The 21,537-nt window shown below is 32.3% G+C and overlaps 1 long non-coding RNA gene across 1 annotated transcript in view; it reads left to right on the forward strand.

Annotated features, from left to right (window-relative positions):
- Nucleotides 1-21,537, forward strand: part of LOC138813525 (uncharacterized) — a 76,342-nt gene that overhangs the window by 27,107 nt on the left and 27,698 nt on the right. The window lies entirely within an intron of this gene.

Raw genomic sequence — 21,537 nt, forward strand, 5'->3', positions numbered from 1 at the left:
CTACCCTTTGAGACCTACTTATCCAGTATTACTGCTAATCAGACCCTATATTGACCCAACAAAATATTGAGGATATTTGTCTGCATTTTTAGTTCTAATGATTTTTTTCTAAGAATTCCACTGTGTTCCATGAGTTATTACTATGTAGTATTATCATGTGTAATATATTACATTGTATTTTACTATAGTTTTCATAATAGCAGCACATTTCTCATTTTATTCCCCAAAATATTGTACATGAGCTACCTAAACACCATTGTTTAAGAGGAAAATTACTGATTACATTTTAGCTTTATTTTTATAATTTATTAAGCTTTATTATCTTATGTAGAAACAAAAATAAGGACAGTGACTTCCTCAAAGATCATAAGGTAAATTATTTTAATGGTAAAGTTTGTTAAAAAGAATAAGTCATATCCCAACAAAATAAGTATCAGGAAATGGACATTAGCAAGAAGGGATAGTGGGAATAAGTGGAGAGAGGTAGGAAGAATGTGGGGCTGTGGAGGGGGGAAGAGGGAGAATGCAGGCAATTATTTATTGTGTAGACCACAGAATTGAAAAATAAAGGAAGGGGTAGATCAATGTGTCAGGAAGATTTTGAGGTAATAACACAAATAAAGATGCCTTGTACATATAAACTGCTTTGTCAATATGCAACACACAATCTAAAATTAAGTAAGGGAAGGTGTAGGTTGGGAGGGGTGGGTAAGAATGCTGAAAGAGGTGACATTGACCAAGATGCACTGAATTCATAAACTGATTTGATGAATGGTAACTCTTTTGTACAACTACTTAAAGATAATGAAAATATTTTACAAAACTAGTAAAGCTTGCGGACCAGTACATGTATTTAAACATTAATATTAAAGACATTAGTATTTCTTCCTAAATTGATTTTATAAAATTAAGTAGATTATCTTGTTATTCCTCAAAATTATTTTCACATTTTCTTGAAAATTTTAAGTGAATCTTATTTTCAACCTTGACAACTTAAGAATGAGTTAATGATTATAATCATACCATTAAGATTCAGATGAGAAGCTATTACTCTCCAGTCTCTGAAACTTCAAGAGGTACTGTTTGCTTTTAATAGAAAAAAAGAAAGATATATTTAAATGAGAGATACTTAGAACATTACTGAAAGAAACATATTCAGTGAAGTAATCACAGCTTTTCTGCTATTATTTCTGTTTATATTAACTAATTTATATTATATTTTCTGCTTTCAATCATCTAGTGTATTGATAGTTCAAGATATATTCTTAGAGAATCTTCAATATACAATTTGTTCAATGATGGCATTTAAACACAAAAAATCAGATACATTTTCATTGTTTTAAAGTTCTAACTTTTCATATTCCAAAGTCAACACATAAAAAAATCAGATATCTAAACTATGATTTATCTTTTTAAATTAAGTGTCAAATACTACCAGAGTAAAAGATAGTTTAAATATTTGAACATATAATCCTTAATTTATTGTATCTGCAAGAATGATACAAAAGAATGCATTATCCTTCTTGAAACTATCATCATATATCATGACACTGAAGACAAATTTGGCTTATTTACTAGTTTTTTAAACAGTCATTGAATATAGTTACTGGCATATTTTATTTCCAAAGCTACTTGGACATGGTGTGTAGTTTTTACATCAATCCACAATAACCAGAAATTATTTTCCATATCAAACAATAACACATGTAATTGACAAATAATATTTGCTGGTAGAAACAACATTGTACTATTTTCTAATAATGAGGCAGCTAATATATTGTCACTGATCAAAGTTGACAAATTAGAAAATGGGAAAGAAAAACAATGTAACAGAATATATGTGTTATAGCTCATGCAGTATCATTGTCAAGGACCAAGGAAAACTGAAGTTCACTAATAATAAACCCCAGAATGCTGGAACCGTTTAAACGTGATTCATTCTGTAGAAAGGTCAGTCAGGCAACAAAAGCCAATTATTTCTCTACAGTTGGGCATATATTGATTTTCATACCTGAGGTTGATTTGTGGGTGGTCCATGAATATCTAGGTCTTACCTGTATGAGAGCAGACACAGAGAACAGTCAACTTGAAATGTCTATATTTTTTTTCAAAATGGAGAAATGGAAATGGCCTATATTGCATAACTAATACATGGGAATTTTAGAGAACTGATTTTTTTTATATAAAATCTTGAACTAAATTACTTTCCACTTGGTCATTTGACATAGAACATAAGTAACACTAAATGTATCAAACAAACAAAATATTGACAGAGATCATTAGAAGCATGCCCATTAACTGCATTAACTGACACAGAAAGCAAAGTTTATTGCTAAATTATATCACTATCTGACCCTATAAAATTTGGATGGGCATTTGTAACCATCATTATCAGAGACCAACATTTTCAACATTATTGATCCATAATTGATAATATTAACATCTTGTCCATAATTTCATAGACAAATACAATGTATATGTCCTTTTACAGAAATAATTTGATGAATGGAAGAAAAATCCTACAATCCACTAATTTTGTTGGTCTTGGACAATCAGCCTGCTCTATGTGTGAAAATTTTCAATCAGGTGCCTGCTTTCATCAGAGTAATCAAAGTCAGTCTTAAAGGAACTTTTATTGCTTTTAAATATGCTCTGAAAAATTTTCTGTACTTTGTGAAATTATTTTGGCAGCACTCCATTTTCTTCAAATATACGTTTACTCCCTTCTAAAACATCCCATGTTTTATTTTCTTCCAGAAAATTTAATAAATCAATCATGTCAAATATAACATGCTGCATTCCAAAAGATTAAATATCAATTATAATGTCGATTAATGATGAAAATATTGTCATGATGGGTCTGTTATTACCTAGGTCCATGATGATAAAAATAAATCATGTGGTTGACATTTAATGATTATAAATTTCCTATGAGATACTTTAGAGATATAAGTCTCATCCTGGGCAATCAGTTACAATTTTATTATAAAGTTATACAACGCTCCTCTATTCTATTCGAAGTTCCATTATTTGCTGAGAATTTGAAGAGAGTGATTTCTGTGCTTGGCTTTCAGAGATCCTTTAGTAAAAATGTTAAATGCACCATGTTATTCCAAGGGACAAGGAAGAAGTGATTTGGGAAATTAAATGGTAGGAGAAAAAGGCACTTATTAACATAAAGTATGGTCAGACATTTGTAGTTTGATGGATAGAAAGTAGTTTTACGGAAGATTGTTAATCCATATAGTCTTCCAATGTTTCCCAGATTTTCAGGCTTTCTTGCCTTCTGTAAAATGAATCCCAATCTCATTTGTAATCTGTGTTACTCACATGACTGTGTGTTTATATTGAGAACTACCAATAAATAGCTTCCAGTTTTAAATTTACTTCAAGATTGTATCAAATACTTTTTGTACAATAAAATTTCTAGCAATAACAAAATATGAAATTATTTAGATTTAAATAATCATGTTGTAGATAATTATTATTTTATATTTCTACAATGTAATTACACATAGTTAATTTTATATATTTTGTCTCTTTTTAGCCAACTATATCCAAATAGGTAACAAAACTGGATCTTGATATAAATCATGTCCTTTCATTCATACCATAGAAAGGTCATAGAAATCTATGACCTTTCAAAACCCTATTAAAAGAGTTTTATGATCATGTAATGCACTAGTGAGATAATGGTTTAGTCTACTGGCAATAAAGCTTTCAGTTGAGTTGTACAGTATAACATGTAGTGTTTAATGATATTATTTCAATTCTATCAATAAATAGATATTTCTCTAAACAGAGATACTAAATACCACTTTAATTTCATCACTAGGTTGTAGAATTGATAGTATCATTTTAAAACTATATTGACTGATATTTTGAAGTCAAATAATTTGAAATCAAATATCTATAAGAAATTTTCAATTATCTATTCTTTTTTTATGAGGATTCTTTCATATATAGTAGTAACTCAGTGCTGACAATAGAGATATATTCTGAGACATGTGTCCTTGACATCACATTATGAAGAGTTCAGACACAAATCAACACACCTCAGATTTACCTAGTTGATATAAACTTGGGGGACGATGCCAGGAATCAAGAGTACTGCATTTTGTATTAGAGTTATTTCTTCCATCTCTCATAAATCAGTTATTACTTTGCAAAAATCTGTTGAATTATTTGCTCCAAGTATATGGTATTATGTTCTATAGATGATGTCACAACATGGCTATATTGAAGGCTTAAAACATTTACATATAAGTCTCACTGTGATCTTGGGAGGAGAAACTAAAATTTTAAGGTGATTTGTAGTGATCAAGTGATAATATTTATTTTATTTTTTTAATTTAAATTTTTATTTTTTGTGAACATACTGTACAGAGGGGTTACAATTACATGGGCAAGATAATGAGTACATTTCTTATCAAGCATTGTTGCCTCCTCCTTTGTTTACCCTTCACATCCCTTCCCAGCCTCGCCCTCCCCCCGCCCCCCACCCAATCCCGCCCACCGCCCCACCACTCCCCCCCTGCACCAAAGTTGTAAAGTTCGTTTTTGACATGACGACTTGTACTTCTCATAGTTGCATCGGGTCCACCTCTAAATTGATAATATTTATTGAGATTATTATTTTATTTTCCCTCTGAGACTAGGACTTTAATTTGAGATTATCCTTATAAAATATGCAAATACTCAATTTTATCAATATTTCATATGATATGATACAAATATTTTAAGTCAGTATATTTTTCATTATGCCATGGAACATAGAGTTTCTTCTATATGCCTTGACTTCATAAGGTTATATAATATTTGGTAGAATTCAAACATAAAAATGAAATAATATTTCTTTAGGTCTAGGCTTTAATTTTTAAAAAAGTAAGATAGTCTGGGCATACAGTGGATCCTCATCAATGTCACCCCTTTCAACATTTTCACCTATCTTTCCCAACCTAACCCTTCCCAACCAAGCCCTTGCCTTACTTATCAAAATTAGTTGTTATGCATCAATTTTTTGCCATTTAACAAAGCATTTTTTTGCATGTACAATGAAGTAAGCCAGACTCCGAGAAGCATAGGTTGCAGTTTCCCTCATTTGTGGCATATAAAATGTTCCTACACAAGAAAACACACTGTGTGGTAAGAAAAGACTTAACAAATAAATTAACTGAAATGTAATAGACTATGCAGATTGCTCATAGTATAATTCTTTTAAAAAGACTAAGTCAAAGCCCCCAAAAATGTACCAGGAAATTGGTACTTACTATTATTGCAGGAGGGGGCCTGAGGCCAAGGGGTGAAGGAGAGCAGAATGAAAGGGGAAAGGGAAAGAATGAAAGCAAGACTTTTTATTGTATATAGCACAGAACTGAGAAATAAAAGGGTAAGCGTGAGTTGAAGTGGTGGTGGGGGCAGATGTTGAAGTCATGACATCATTTGTTGTCTCTATTATGAGAAACCCTTTTGATTTTGTGTTTTTTTATGATTTTGTTTTATATCTTCTTTTTATATCTTTTAGTAGTGTCTGTTCTATTATTATTTTTTCTCTCATTCCTTCCATCCTTCCTTCCTTCCTTCCTTTCTTTCTTCCTTCCTTCCTTCTTTCTTTTTTCCTTTCTTCCTTTCTTCCTTCCTTCCCTCCCTCCCTCCCGCCCACCCTCCTTCCTTTCTTCCTTCCTTCCTTCCTTCTTTCCTTCTTTCTCCTGAGAATGAAGCCAGGATCTCATACATACCAGTCAAGGAGTAAGTTAGACTCCTTGTAAACTAGTAAGTTTTACTCTCAGCTCCCAAATTCTAATTCACAAAAATCGTGGATTTGGTGTGACATTCCATCTTTCAACAATTTTTGAGTGCTGAAGGTTTGGATCACAGTACTATTGAGAGGTGATAGACCAGGAGAGTGCTGATTTCATCAAGGCTTAATACATTTCCGAGGTCACATCCACTAAGAAGCTCTCAGAACATGGGGACTGGTTGGAGAAATAAAGTAACCAGGCACATGAGTTTGAATGATAATTTTCACATATGAGCACAGAAGCAATGGAGCCAACTGATGAAGACCTGATACTTCTGCTAGTAAGTGCAATTGTTCCTCAAGATATTTTCTCTGGTCAGGGGAGAGCTTGGAGAGGGTTAGGGAAACAACCTAATACAGCAGTAAATGTTCATATTGTTGAATAAAATGTGACATATATATATATATATATATATATATATGAGCAAAATCCTGTGGCTAATATTTCTATTTCCTTCAATATTTTTCATTTCTTTATGTTGGAACTCTCAAGCTCTTTGTGTGACTAACATTTCTCCTCACACCAACTCTAGATATATTTTGACTTTGTTGTCTTGTGATCGTTAACCACAGGTGTAGAACTATTCTCTATGTTTGCTAGTATGTTATGAAGGCCTCTTAATTTCCAATTTGTAAATGACTGAACACTTTATTTCCTATGTAAAATCAGGCAATCATTTGACATTGCAATGTTTTTCTTTATAAGGTATTATGATAATATTTCTCTACTGTTTTCATAAATTTGGAAAATGACAGTCTAGATGACAATGATTTTTTAATAGTAAACTAATATAGAAATGACTGATTACCTAAAGGAAGGAACAAATTGGGTTTACTTAATGGACTTGACTCAAAATCATTCTAAATGCCTGTCATCTTGATATACTAAGACCTGTTAGCCCTGTATACTGACGCTATCTGATGTAAAATGGAGAAATGGTTTTTGACTTTTCTAGATTTCTTCCTTCTCGTCCACCTCCTGGTATCATATATAAAATTAATACTCATACAATGGTTACAGCCTTAATCATTCCATTGTAAATATGTCAACTCACTATTCTATTCTTTTTTTTTTTTTTTTTGGTCCTAGTTCTTGAACTCTCGGCCTGGGCGCTGTTCCTCAGCTCTTCAGTTCAAGGCTAGCACCCTACCACATGAGCCACATGCCACTTCTGGTTTACTGGTGGTTTATTGGAGATAAGAGTCTCATGGACTTTCCTGCCCAGGCTTGCTATGAACCACGATGCTCAGATCTTAGCCTCCTGAGTAGCTAAGATTACAGGTGTGAGCCACTGGCTCCCACTATTCCATTCTTGCACCAATATTTCTAGATGTTTAGTTTCTCAAAATTTTAATGAATTTTGTGTAGAGTCTAAGTGCTTTTAATTTATGAATTTGGTTCTTGTTTCTATTATGTCCCCTTATAATTCTGTCTGTAAATTAAAAAGAGGACCTGCTAATTCCTTATATCTTCAACACTTATCTTTTTACAATTTTGGTGATACAGTGCTTCTATTTTTAAGAAAATACAGATTAATGTTTATATATGTCAATATTTTATGAAACTTTTGAAGTTATCACATTTTCAACTGAAACTAGGCAAGATTTTGTCCACTGAACAGTTGAGTCCCATAATACCAGCTTGAATCAAGGACTGTTCTTCCATTGCTTTTCATTTTTATTCTTCATGAAGCACACTCTGATTTTCATGCGTAACACACAGGTCTGTGAATGTTACTTGTGTATTTTGTTGCTTCTATTTCATTTAAATGCATTTTTGTTGCTTCACAAATATTATTCCTTCACTTATTAACAGCATGAATGTCTTGAAAATGTTGTTCTGTCTCTAAAATTGTTTTATTTACCTTTGAAAAGTAAATTACTCTAAAGTAGTATCTAATATATTCCACATCTGGCACACCATCAGAGATGTTACAGCTTTCTGTGCACGAAAGGAAATGATTGTACTTATCATCTTTGAAAGCTGCTTCACTTTGAATGTCTGACACACCCTAGAGACAATCTTTCTGAGTAAGCATAATGGATCTAGGAATGCTTTCTCTATATTTGAAACTTGCTCTGCTTGCATTACACAGCAGCAAGTATAAAATGTGGTCAAAATAAAAATGGAAGTTGGTGGATTCTACTATTTTAATGCATAAATGAGTTTTTCTAAGTTGTTTCTTATTGTGAAATTTACAATTAGAATTTAGTAGCCCACCTGTAAACACTGCTCATAGAATTCTGTTTTTCCCTCACCAAGCTAAATTTTTAACGAACATATACATAAATCTTTTCCTTATTGAAATTTCTTTTTGTGTTTGTGTGTATATATAGCACTATTAAGTGATTGTAAATAAATTATAATGTCTTTTAATTTAATTTCTAGTGAGGATATAATTTAGATTTTCTGAGAGATTTATGCAATATCATTAATGACCACTCATGTTATTGGATAGGTATGATAATTCGCAAGACCATATAATTTACTGATGTAGCTCTTATTGTAGATTCATGAATATAGCAGGCTTACTTTTAAGACTTTCTTCCAACGACTAGATCTAATTAGTTTGCATGATGATACCTTGTTTCTTCAGGGTGTCTGAATTAGGTGTTAGCTCATTGGGTAATACATATACCAAACCATTTCTATTCTGCTGAGTAGCACTATAAAGGTGTTACAGTCACTACTGTATCAAATAATGCTTACCCACTTAGCAACTACTATACAATAGAGTTATAGGGAAGAAATAATAATTAAGAAAAAGCAAAAGAATATTTTAGCAGGATTTTAGATATAATACACATATATTGTAGTTATGTGCTGTGTCTTTCACATAAAACTTCTTACCTTTTACTAGGTCACATTAACAGGGAAAATAAACTCAATACTAAAGAAAGCATCTGAGCTTCATCTATTCATTAACACCAGGGATTCTTAGTATTTCTAGCAGAAAAAAAGACATTTTTCTTTTTTTATGAATGCAAAAAGAACTGGGTTGAATTGAATGTGAATCACAAGACCTTGTAGTCCTCTCTTCTCCCCAAGCAAACTAAATACTCTTGTCCACTCTTCTTTTCCAATAATAATAAAAAGTCATATTCCCAACAACTTCTCTCTCAAACTCCAATCATCTCTATGGGAGCAATTAAATGAAGGAAACAAAATAAGAGAAACCAAACAAAATGGAAACTTGATATTCTAAACCTCTCTGAATTTAAATTAGGAAAGTTAAGCATGTTTAAAATCTGGTACAAATTAAATATTGAGCACTGAATAATAGCTTGCACAATGGCTAGAGAAAAATAATCCCAAGCAAAATATTTCCCAGGTGATTTAATTTGCTCTTTTACACTGCTTTTAAATACGGAGATGCACACACACACTAGATGGATTGTCAGATTTGTCTTTTCTGTCTTTTGTCCTTTTACATATTTGTGTTCAGATAAAGGCCAGCCTGGGTTTCTGAGGCAGGAATTCTGAGCTCTAGTACAAAATTCAGCATGTGCCTTACATCTTTCATGACCACAGTGAAACTCCTTAGAATTTGGAGGCAGAGCCAATGGGACAACTTTAAAAATGCTTAAGATGTTGTTAGAAATAAGATGTCTTCTTCCATCCATTCAGCCTCACTGTATATTTTCCCTAATTATGGGGTTGAAGCTGTTTCACACATACCATGAGGCCAGGATTCCTACCTGACTAATATTGAGAAATGATGCAAAGAAACAAACTAATACTCTTTTTTATCTTTTATTTATTTTGTGATATTACAAAGACGTCATTAGGTAGCATCAGGACACTATTTGCCTATTCTTTCAATTTCTTAATTTGATAGGAAGTAATATTCCCAGGATAAAAATGATCATGAAGTCAACTGCAAGTGCTTGTCCATTGCAAATAAGAATATATTCTAGATGTAAATGATATCATCTCTGCTTCTAAATACCATATCCAAACCCACCACTGTGTTTTTCTAAAATATCTCATTGGTTCAGATAAAATAACTCTTAACTAGACTTTTTAAAGTCTCTATCCTCTGTTCATCACACTTGAGGCAGATTGTCCCTTAGAAACAAAATGTAAGTTGAATATTAATAGCTTGATGTAGAATACTTCACAATAGAGTTTACTCCATTCAAACTAATATTCAAAATCTGTCAGTACAGCAAAGTTATAAACTTGATTGTATTTACGTGTCAATAGCCATCATATATATTATAATTCTTTGATGCTGTGTGTGTGTAGTGTGATGTCAGTTTTTATCATACATATATTAAAAGATTATGCTAAGCATTTTTCCAAAATACATTTTTTTCGCTTCTATTGTAATATAAATCACTATGTGATAGATATTCTACTTGCGTCTCAACATTTGGTATTTTCTTCGAATTTTTAATCCTTCTGGAATGTGTGTGGGCACTTATAACACTTTAACAATTAATATGTAGGAAACAGTAATCTCACATAGAAACCTAATTGAATCAATGACCAATAAATACCATCCAATAAGTAAAGCTTAACAAACCTAGATGTATTACATACATCCAGAGGCCAACATCAAACTTACCTTTACTATTTTTGTTTTAACTAAACCCTGAAAATATTGGCAAAATATGAGATTCCTAGTGCCCAGTTTCCAAAAAATTAAGCGACACCTTTATGCAATGAAAACATATTTTAACACACTGCACATGTTCCCATATTCCCATGTTATATCACCTGTTTTATTCTGGCTCCATCTATTACACACACACTCAGACTGATATCTATGTCTTGCTCAGTGAGGATGACAACATTTGCCACCTCTGTGATTGCACCCTTCATCCCCTTGTGTGGGCTTCTTGCTGCTTTTCTCTGATCTTTGTCCCATGGATTTCATCAACTCAAATTCCCTGTTGTCACACCAGTTTTACTTTTCACTTTCCCTATTCTTCCTTTTCTTTCTTTATACTTCAAAAAGAAAAAAAATCAAATTCCACTAGGAGTACACCCTCAGACCAATGTAGATATTTGTGCTGTAGCATAAGAGAAATAGCACTGTAGCCAAGAACAGAGTAATAACATTCAAGCAGAATGAGTGAATGGCTTCATTTGTGGAACATTGTCCACTGGTATTGAGAGTGACATCCCCAGTGGATTCATAACAAAGAATTCGAATTCCAGGAAGGCAACACAGATATATGAATGAATGGCATTCTCAGAATGTTTGATTGTGTACAAAGACATAAGGAGAAATTCTTATCTAAAAGAAGTGACTCTCCAGAGCCATGTACAGATCCATTTTGCATGTCCACAGGGAAATCAAGGCTTTGAACTTCCAGTGATATTCTGGCAGCCTTCTCCTTTATCTACCTTCCTTCCTTCCTTCCTTGTTTCCTTCCTTCCTTCCTTCCTTCCTTCTCCTCCTCCTCCTTGTCCTCTTCCTCCTCCTCCTTTTTCTTCTGCTTCTTATTCCTCCTTCTTTCTCTTCCTTCTTTTTTTCTCTCTTCCTCCCTTTTCCCTCCTCTTCCCATTCCTCTTCCCTTCTCCTCTTCTTTCTTCCCATCTTTCCTTCTCCTTCTACTCCTTCTTATTTCTACTCCCCCTCCTCCTAATCCCCCTCCTCCTCCCCGTCCTCCTCCCCCCTCCTCTTCCCCCTCCTCCTCCTCCTCCTTTCTTTACCTCCTCCTCCTCCTCCTCCTCCTCCTCCTCCTCCTGGAACACTATTAGTTTACTTTAACAAAGGCCTCAAACAAAATTAATGGGGTTAAAATTGCACAATAAAATACCCCGCCAATAATAATCATAAAACTTAATACTTGTGGGGCTGGGAAGGCTCAGTGGTAGAGTGCCTGCCTTGCATGCATTACGTCCTGGCTGGATTCCTCAGCACCACATAAACAGAAAAATCCAGAAGTGTTGTGGCTAAGTGGTAGAGTGCTAGCCTTGAGCTGAAAAGGACAGTGACCAGGCCCAGAGTTCAAATCCCATGACTGACCAAAATAAATAAATAAATACACAACCATAAAAGCCCCATTACATGCTAGATTTTCTATTATACCAACATACATGTATGTAATGCATATGTATGTGTGTGTTTATGAAAAGAGAACAGTTTGAGAAAATATTGCATATATTTTTCTTATTCTTAATGAAAGAAATGTAGACATATTGATTACCAGGGTAAAATTTAGGGGGAAAATATTTTTCCTAGATGGTCGCATATGTTATTAGAATACTCTTTTTCTAAATTGAAGGAGATACTAATTTGATCTAAATGGATTTTACATAAACTTAAAAAGACGGAGAAAAGGATGACTCAGATTGAGCTATATATTTGCATCTAATAGAGTTTTTTTTTTTCCATAAAAGCCCTAACAGTGAGGACTAAGTCAATATTTTACAGGGAAAAACTACAATAATAGAAGAGGTTTAAATTCATTTTCTTTTTCATGAAGCTTCTCAATTAAATGAAAAAATGTGAATGCTATGACAGTGAACCTGAAATTTTAACAAATGGAAGGGAATATACTATTTGAGGAAAAATTGTGTCTTGATAGGTCCATCAAATGTATACAGCAAATGAAAGAAAATAAAGAGTGATTTCCAAAGATGATGGCCTAAAAGCAAGAAGTTGAGAAATTGAGAAAATTGCAGAAGCCCTTCATGACCTGTCTCTGAATACATTTCCAATCTCATTGCCAGCCATTGTACCTCGTGTTCTAAGTGCTGGACATAACTAAATATTTGCCTTTTCTAAAGGACCTCATTTCATATCAGTGTGCATTTTCTCTTTCTGTTTCCTTTTGCTTGCTATTGGACTAAGAAATACTTCCATTTGATATCGACTCCTGTGTTAAGATGGAAGATTTTCTATCAGTACAATTGTCCTACACAGTTTGTGCCCTTAGTCCCTCAAACCATTTGCCATCATTTATGTATGTATGTATGTATATATATATATATATATATATATATATATATATATATATATATAGTATTCAGTCCATTTCACAAGAACCGTATTGGACTACTATGCTAAGATTTCTACTTATGAGATATGTGGAAGAATCAAAAGTATTTCAGCATATGTTAAGTTAGATAATTTTGCAACAATACATCTGTCAACAATAAAAACCTTGGCAGTTCTCAATATCTTTTCCTGAAATCTATTTCTTAACAAATGTTTTCAGAAATATTGTATATTTATTCACATCAAATTAACTTTTGGAATAAAAACATAAAGCACATTTGAAATAATTCTCCTTTCTTTGTTTCCTTAAATAAGCTATTTGATTATTTCTCCAATAGTATGACTCAATTACTTAATAATCACATGAGAAAACTATTTTAAATAATTATACACACAACTATAAAAGTAATATGTTAAAATAAATGTTATTGTAGAGGAAGTAATATACTTCAATTTTATATTTCATCTCTAGGTTGGTATATATATTAAATATATATATATAAAAATTGATACGCAAATAGCCTATATATAGACATATATAGGCTATTTGCGTATCAATTTATTTTTAAAAATTTCTATGGTAAATAACAAAATAGATAAACAAAAGTCTTCACAGATACCAAATGTGTAAATTGGTGTGCCTTGATACAGTATTTTCTCAGCAAAAATAAGCTATAAAATAAAGTCATGCTATTAAGTGCTAAGAAACTTAGAAATGCTGAAAAGTAATGCCTTTTCTTAAAAAAAACTTACATTTACACACAATTTAGTCTCAAAATAATTCATCTAACCAATCTTGTTTGAAAATAACCACATAGAATTTTATTTTATTTATTTGCATGTACAATTACGCATTTTTCTTAAATAAAACTACAAGTTTACAAAAAGAAACAATACCAGGATAACAAAAGTATGAGATGAAAGAGAATTAACAAGCAAGACCTATTTCTACTGCACAAAAAGAAAAACTAGGAAACTAATCGGCTCTTTCACTGTTGAATAGAGAGCATGTCACATTTTCTAAAACTCTTTGCTACATTTGGTACAGTAATCTCCATCAAGGGGCAAATTGGCTTTCCTTTTACAGACCATTACCAGCCACAATTCAACCAATGGGACTTGAAGAAAAATACTTTTAGAATGTTCTCTGAATTTTGGCTTTGATTTATGTCTTGATTGTAAAAGACTTGAATAACAACCCACAAGATTTATGTTGCTTTCTTATCTGTAATTCATATTTATGTACACTGATAATTTAAAAATCCTAAATGAAAAAAATTGGAAAAATATTAACTTGTAGACAATGATTTCTTTCCAAAATAATCTAAAATACTTTTTAATATGCATTTAATAATTGAAAAAATGGTTTTATTATGATATTTCCATACATGTATATAACCCCCACTGATCAATTCACCCCAACTATCACTCAGCTTCCACTTCTGAAAAAAAAAAATCAACAGGTTTCACTTTTCTACTTTCATGGATGGATATAAAGTACTTTGGCTGCATTTGTTCTCTCTTACCACTCCGTTCACACTCCCACTTATCTCATCCCTAAAACAACATGCTTTACATGCTTAGAAGAGTTGCTACCTCGTCCCACATATGCTCTACTTCTCTATTAGCTCCTGAATTTCAGAGTATCCTTTCAACATCCTTACATAAAGAGACAATTTATTATCCATCACTCATCATGAGGTATAATAAAAACTGAACAAAAATTAAATCTGAGGTAAAACAATTATGAAGTTTAGTAAAATACAAGTAATACTAATATGATTTGTAAGATAAAAACATAATTTATTTAAATATTTTAAAAATTAAGTTGATAAAATATCATAAAAGATGAAATAAAATAAAAGATAAAATAAACTAAAGGTACAATAAAAGTAGGGTCATCTTGTAATATACACTGCATTTAATTACCCATTTAAATTTGATGGACTACTTAGATTAAAGGGGTTGAAATTGGATTTGACCATTAATGAAAAGGAAAACATCAGTGTGTTTTTAGTAAATGAGATAGGTGTTAAGAAAACACACAAAATAATGTCATCTTAGATGACATTACAACTTGAAAACTTAGACTGTTGATAGAGGAAAAGGATGAATGAAAAATAATGCTGTTTGAGTGACAATAAATTGTCATCTCATGACACTGACAAAAACGTTGAAAATGGATTCTCCATGGATAACCCATTATGTCATTTTAGAAGTTAATAACTTTTCAGTCCTCCAGAAGCAAAGCCACTAGTGTTATGTGTGCATTTCCCATAAAGTATTCATTTCAAAGTCTTTCTGGAGTGATAAATTCCCATGGAAGAAGTAGTTTGGGAAAGACATACAAGCTAAATTTTCTTTTCACCAACCAGACATTTTACTGTAGATGTGTAGCCTGCAGTATCGGTTACTCCGGTGACCTTTAATTTTATAGATGTAGGTATTTTATGTACAGCTTTTAAACTTTTATAAATTCACTTACCTTGTGTTGATATGCAAATTAGAGTAGTAGAGAGATTTTTCAAAATAATAAAAATGGAAGATGATGGTATACAGAAGCCTTTTGGTTTGCTGTAGCATCCAATAAGACTTGAATTTTACTTGGCATGTCTAGAACAGTATTTCTGGACCAGATCTCCAAAACAAAATTCAAAATTTCCAATGTCTAGGCAATTATAAAGACTGCTTGTGTATACTATTTGTTAATTTATGTCAAACCAAAAAACACTGCCAAATTGGGTTCTTCTGAAAGTGGAGTAAATTGGTACAGTCATATCAAAATATGTGGTCTTAAGGGAAATTCATATAAATATTTGCTGCAACTGCCTGGTTGTGGAGTAACAGTGTAATTAGAGGTATAATGAAAACTGCACAAGAATGGACACAGTTAATTTTATATACAAAGCTTTATGTCATACATATATATTTATTTATATACAGGTTCTTACCAGACAGTGAGATAGTTTATATAGTATCTTACATAATTATTCAATATGTTTGAGTCTATTAATGTGTTGTATACAAATATGTCAAATTATATTTATCTAAATATTTACATTATTTTACTGCCTATAATAAATCTCTAAATAATTATAAATTATGGACTTGGATTAGACACTTTCTACTAGTCTAGTTAAATAATTTGTATAACTTTTGTCAAGAAATTTTATTTTCTGAAAAATACCATAAAGATGTGTAGTTTATATTATTATAAGAGGAAAATAAGCAGTTTTTGAGATATGATGTATCTCAAGGTATCCTTTTCTATTGTATTTTTAAAAGTTTCACATACCTTTCTTTCCTACATTCAACATACACATATATACAAACACTTAATTATACCATATAATTAGCTTACATATTTTCTCTTAAGCAAAATTTAATCCAAATTGAGAAACAAATTATAGAATGCAAAGATTGTGAAAGAAATGTAATTGGTAACTTTATGTTGGCTTAATCTATTGTATGAGAAGATATTCAATTCAAAAAAGTAAATATGCACCACTGAAATATGTATACTTTGGAGAATATTACTTTACATATGCATGAGAACATTAAAATAATTAGGCTACAGATATATCTGATTATTGTGTTGCAATTGTTAAGCTTGGAACTTACCAGGTACTTTACAGTCCCTTGAATACCTAAAAGCATAAGCTGTACATACATTGTTTGTTACAAAATTTAATGGACATGTGTTATAACTTGTTTACTGTTACTGTTTTTCTCGTTTCTCTGCCATTTGGCCTAAGTGTTAAATAAGCAAACAAACTACAAAATAACAACTTTACTCAAATTGTTTAAAATGCATTTTGGAACGAAAAAGAGCCAGGTGGTAGATATTTCTTGGAATTATTTTCTCATTCACATACACAGTAAATGCATTTAAAAGTAGTTTGAGTTTTATAATGCAGTAATTCTTCTCCAATCATGTTCTTTAAACAAGGGAACCATTTGTAGGATAAGGGAGAAAAATAAGCAACTGTGTTTATATAAATGTACATATTTACCCATGATAATATAATATATGTGACATATTTTATATAATATACATATATTTATAAAACATGGAATCATTACATAGTATATTGTATATGAAATACTATATATCTACATTCAGTATATATGATATGTAATCATTGTCAAATATATATTATGTATAAAATGATTCTGTAATAATGATGTTTACAGGAATAATGACTAAATATCAGCTTTACTAAAGACTTTTCAGGGTTTTTTTTAATATATTAGTTGTGATCTTATATTTAATTTTCTTTCTTCAGGTATATTTTATGGTATTCAGAAAATTTGTACATGAGTACTAGAGATAGGGGAAAACATCAATCTAAATTCTCTACATCCTCAATAAAACCAGAAGAATTTACTGTTAAACAAAAATAAAATGGAGATGCCCACATAAATGCCCAACATCTCTGCCTATAAAGAAATTAAATCAAACAATATTGAGATTTCACCTCATCCCAGTTAGAATGGCTGTTATGAAGAAAATTAACAATAACAGATGCTGGTAGGTAAGGGAACACTCCTACACTGTTGCTGGGAGTGTAAACTTGTTCAACCACTCTGGAAAGCAGTATGGAGTTTCCTCAAAAGACTAAACAGAGAGCTTCCCTATGACCTAGCTACTGTACTCTTGGGCCTATTCAATAGAACACACACACAATGAGAGAGGGAAGGGGTGACATGGTCCAAAAAGAATTGTACTCACTACCTGACTTATGTAACTATAATCCCTGTGTGCTTTACCTTTAAAATAGCAATAAAATATATTAAAAATAAAATATTTATTTTATAAAACCAAATAGCAGCTGGGCTCTGGTGGCTCATGCTTATAACCATAGCTACTCAGGAGGCTGTGATATGAAGATTTGGGTTAGAGCAAGCCCGGCAGGAAAAGTCCATGAGACTCATCTTCAATTAACCAAAAGAAAACCAGAAGTGGTGCTGTGGCACAAGTGGTTGAGCACTGGCCTTGAGCTGAATAGCTGAGGACCAGAGCCCAGGCCCAGAGTTTCAACACCACACCCAACAAAAACAAAAACAAAAACAAAAACCAATACCAATTGCCATGAAGTGGGGGTTGGCTTAAACTGGTAACTGAAATACAGTGCTTTGCTTGACACAGTTAGATGGCAGCAAATTCAGAACCTATAAGTTTTATGAAACTATGTACTATGAATATTTTTTCCCTGTGGTACAATTGATTGAATCTAGTACACTGTGCAAACTAATCAAGTATTCTAATCTAGTTCAACAGTCTTCCTCACCCCAGTTATATCTTATTTCATATATTTTTAGGAATTTTTTAAAGTAGGTTTTTCTCTCTGAAGTGATTTTCTTTCCATAACTGACTTATATGGCTTAGATAATGTGGCCAGTAGCTCTCTTATTGGATGGATACTTGTAGCCAGAAATTACACACACATTAATGTGTTGATGCAGAGAAGTCTATGTTTTAACATGGCACCAAATTCAGTCTGCCTCCCATTTTAATTTCGTTGGAATTCTTTACATGATTTTCATAATAGACAATTTGCCTACCTGGATGTGACATGTTAGCCTCTCACTACCTGATTACTATGTGAGCAATACCTATAAAATACACATTTATTTTCTCTCACCATTTATCATTCTCATGGTTCCCACTGCAAAAAACTAGCAGCATTGTTTGTAGAGGTGGAACCAGTAATCCTGAATTCTACTTAGAGATTATAAACTTCAGTAGCTATATCATATATATATTATATATCTGAAAAGTCTGGTAACTTGCTGGGAACCTCTACTCCTGGCTACTCAGGAGGCTGAGATCTGAGAATCATGGTTGAAGCCAGTCAGAGCAGCAAAGTCCATGAGACTCTTATCTCCAATTAATCACAGTGGTACTGTAGCTCAAGTTGTAGAGTACTTGGTTGTTAACTATTGATAGCATAAAACTTGGCTCATTTTCTAACATTTTGTGTTCATGACACATGATCATGAAAACTTAAAAATGCTGGGAAGAAATTTGAAGAGCTAATGTATTCTGGGTAGGTGGTCTACTACTGAGCTACACTCCTCATCCCTAATTTAAAAAGAAAAGGAAAGAAAAAAGTACTGTGATTTCTAAAATGCTGTGCTTTTTTTTTCCTTTTTTTTTTTTTTTTGTTGATCGTGGGCTTGGGCACTGTCCCTCAGCTCTTCAGTTCAAGGTGAGAGCTCTACCACTTGATCCAAGCACCATTTCTGGTTTTCTGGTGGTTAATTGGAGATAAGAGTCTCATGGACTTTTCCTGCTCAGGCTGGCTTTGAACTGAGATCCTGAGATCTCAGCCTACTGAGTAGCTAGGATTACAGTTATGAACCACTGGCACCCGGCAAGTACTGTGAATTATATACTCTTTTTCTCTAAATATTGACATGAAAACTATTGGGTATAGAAAACTAAATAACTTTCTATAGATAATTGTAACATTTACTAGCACAGTCACCAGTAAAGCTTACAGTAATAAGCCAAGTAAGATAATAGAGCTGGCTGGGCTTGCTCTGGTTGACAAGCACATTTATGCAGGAGTTCAGATCTAGCTAAGGTGAAGAAAATCTGTTATATTGGTAGGACTGACTACCAATTGAGGTACAAGGACTACATAAAGGTATTGTGATTAATCTCTTATTTATATCTTGAATAATGATATGAGATTTAGTCTAGCAATACATGTATCCAATCAATGGATGAGGAGAAAAACCTGTGTGCATTCAGGGTCATAGGATTTTATCTTCAGTCTGAATAGACACAAGCACATTCTGATACCTTCCAGAAATTGTCATGTGATATGTTGAAAAGAAAAATTTACAATCATTTATAGAGCAGTACACAAAGGACTTAGTAAAGAACTGCATGTTAAAGTTGAATAGAAAGAATAGTAAATAATAATAATAATACTAAATATTTAAATACTATTAATAGAATGTCTAAAAATAATTAATTCTAAAGATAGCTTGAAGTGATAAGTGAATAGGAAAATAGTATATATGGACTCAGTTTTGGAACATAAGGATTTCAAGGTACCTTTAAGCTATTTCAGTTGCTGAAAATGAGTTTTGACCTTAAACTTCTTCTAGTTACTGTAGTGGTCTGAGTTATAGTACTTGTTTCTTAAGTGTGATTCAACAGTAAGATTTTGAATAGTAAGTTTAGTTAAGGAATGATTATTTTTATTACTAGAATCTGTCTGATTCTTGGGTTTCAACTCCAGGCAATAAATGCAGAAAATATGATATGTTAAAGTTAAGTAAGAAAGCAACCTAAGTAAGCAAAGTTTGTCATGTTCAGAAAGATAGAGTTGTATGAGACTCATAGGGATTTCTGAACTTAATGTGACAAGCAACAGAAGAGGAGACTTTAAACAAAAATGAGAATAAACTTCTTAGGGAATAGAATGTAATGATGATGGCCCAGAGGAAAGAACAGAATGGTGCAATATATCAAGTTAACTGCCCATGTGTGAGAGGATAAGCCCAGTAACCATAGTAAAACTTGAAGTGATGAATTTAAGACAAGTCGAAGAGCTAATGTAAAAAAAAAAAAAGAAAAAGAAAAGATAAAGCTTATTATATGTGGAGAAAATGGAGACCTAGAAGATGAAAATGAATCATGGATTTTTGCTTTCCATGATAACATCATCATCACCAATAAAATAAAGAAAATAGATGGCTAACAATTTTGAGGGAGAATTTGATGAGTTTTTGTTAGGTTAAATAGTTACATGGAGCTGTCTTGTAGTTAAAACATAGTGTTTTCAGTACTACTTCTTGAAATTTGAGAGTGAATTATGAATTAGATACTGAATAAAAGAACCAATATATTAGTTAGCTTTTATATATATTTTTTATTGCTGTTGTAAGAGTGATCAAAACCTCCTGATTTAAAACAAAAGAAATTGATTCTCTCACACTTCTAGGGTCTAGATGTAGATACAGAGCCATAGGCCTACAGGGTTATCTCACTTTTGATGCTTCCAAGAGAGGATCGTTCCTTGCTTCTTCTATATTTCCATAGCCTCTTGATTTGTGGAGACATTATTCCAATCTCGTCCTAGTCTACACATTTCACACAGTCATCCTCTTGAGTTATCTATATGCTTCTTTAAAAATATCATTCATCCTGGGTGAAGTGTCTATTCTTTTCATTTCATTTTAACTAATTAAAAATGAATCTACTCCCAAAACAATTTCATGGATGGGGTACGAAGAATTGGGATTCAATGTATTGTGCCCCAAGATGATGGAATTTACTTAGAGATATGCTTTTTTTTTCTTTATTGAGTTGCAGGTTATTTAACTTTCACTTGTTCTCTAGAAGAGCAGAATACTGAATGTCATTTGTATTAACTTTTGTTCTAGTTTAAGGGTTTGACAAAAGTTAAATAAAATAATTCAGGAATAGGTAAAGAAGCTCATGATGAAACTTTAGATTTGGTCCATTATTTTAAAGTTGAATATTTGATATTTATTTCTATATTTTTGTCTTTTATTGATAATTGAGTAACAACATTATCTTTCAAACAATAAAATTACAGAACTTTTTTTTTTTTTTGGTTGGTCATGGGGCTTCAACTCTGGGCCTGGGCGCTGTCCCTCAGCTCTTTAAGTTCAAGGCTAGCACCCTATCACTTGAACCACAGCACCACTTCCAGATTATTTTTCTGCTTATGTGATGCTGAGGAATCGAACCCAGGGTCCTCATGCATGTGAGGCAAGCACTCTACCACTGAGCCACAT

This window comes from Dipodomys merriami, unplaced genomic scaffold (genome assembly GCF_024711535.1).
Source record: "Dipodomys merriami isolate MVZ:Mamm:240054 unplaced genomic scaffold, mDipMer1.0.p SCAF_6, whole genome shotgun sequence".
NCBI classification, from domain to species: Eukaryota; Metazoa; Chordata; class Mammalia; order Rodentia; family Heteromyidae; genus Dipodomys; species Dipodomys merriami.